Consider the following 1,570-nt stretch of genomic DNA (forward strand, 5'->3'; position numbering starts at 1 on the left):
GACTAGAAGTTCTTTGCTCGAGCAAATCCTTCCCTTGAATAAGCGTCACTCTCAAGCAAGGTGGGTATACGTGGGTGGCGTAAGCCATTCACGAGAAATGGTGTATGCTTCGTAGAAGCATGCACTGAATCGTGGCAAAACTCGCTTAAACTCTTAAAAGTGTAGACGTATCCGTGAAGTGTTTCTTCGAGGATACGGTATGCATGCTCCGTCTGATGACCTGTTTCAGGATGATCGGATATTAACATTTTCAATTGTGTTCCGAGTGATTTGATTCAGATTGCTAGAATTCCGCCGTGAATCTAGGGTCTCAATCTGAGACCAGTTCGGGGGGTAACCCATGGAGTCGAAATATCGTGTATAGTTTACGGCTATGATCGACACCGGGACTGCAGCAAGATGCACCATTTTGCCGAAACGATCAACAAAAGCAAGAATACCATTATTCTTATGTTTGTCGTCAGGAATTTCGAAGATGAAGTCCATGTATACAGACTGCAAAAACTCTGCCGGAACAGGCAGAGGTTGTAATGGAGCACGGGATGAAGCACTAGGCTTCACCCGTTGACATACTTCGCGAGCACAAATGTACTTGCGGACGAAATCATACTGGTGTGGCCAGTAGAAGACGCGACTTATCGTGCGATAGGTCTTCTTACGTCCACGATGACTACTATTGGTGCATCGTGGCACTCATAAATGATGCGTAAGAACGCAAATCATTATTGGTGGGTATGACGACACGAGCTGTGTCGCCACCAATGGCTGTGTAATATAGGAACCCATTGCCTGTTTGTAGGCGGGCACGTCGTAATGCGGCCACGCTCTACTTAGCACACACCCTAGCACAGCGAGGAAGCGGTTTGCACCTGCTTCTCTTGCGTGCAGTGAGGTAGTTGTGGTGGGCGCGCAAGCGACCTCACCCAACACACTAAGAACTCTGGTGAAGTGACGTCACGGGAGCGGTAATCCGTCTCCTCGTGCGCACTTACCAAGTAGGTAGTAAATTTCAGACTGATTTATATTTAATAGAATTAAATATAAATACCTATTTTTACCAATTAAAATGATATCTCTATAGATATCATTTAATATGTATTGCGAGCGTATCTTTATAGATACCTCGCGTAACTGATGACGCTAGCCGTCATCATGGATGACGCTGGGCGTCATCCCTCCTAATGTGAATGCACCCATGTGCATCACATCCACAAGGGTTGGTCACAAATGTGCACCACACCCGAGTGTTGGGTCTAATTACTATTATTTAGTAATTGACCATCCCCTTAAGTACCAAATGTACTTAATGGGGACTGTGTAACATTAGGGCAACTCTAGCCCGTTACACCATCCCCCTCTTTAAGAACGAATTTACATTTTTAAATTCGACAGAGTAGAGAGAGGAACTGCGAGCAGCTTTACGCGCCGCTAGTTCACTCGATCACTCTCGCGCACGTGTTTCTATACACGGCGCCCAAGATGCCACCTAAAAGGGGCCACGTTGGTGGGTCGTCTGCGAAGACGCCCACACAACCTCGCACTAAGCGCACGCGCCGCGTTAATTCGCCGG

The sequence above is a fragment of the Bremia lactucae genome, linkage group LG3, assembly GCF_004359215.1.
Source record: "Bremia lactucae strain SF5 linkage group LG3, whole genome shotgun sequence".
In the NCBI taxonomy this organism is placed as follows: Eukaryota; Oomycota; class Peronosporomycetes; order Peronosporales; family Peronosporaceae; genus Bremia; species Bremia lactucae.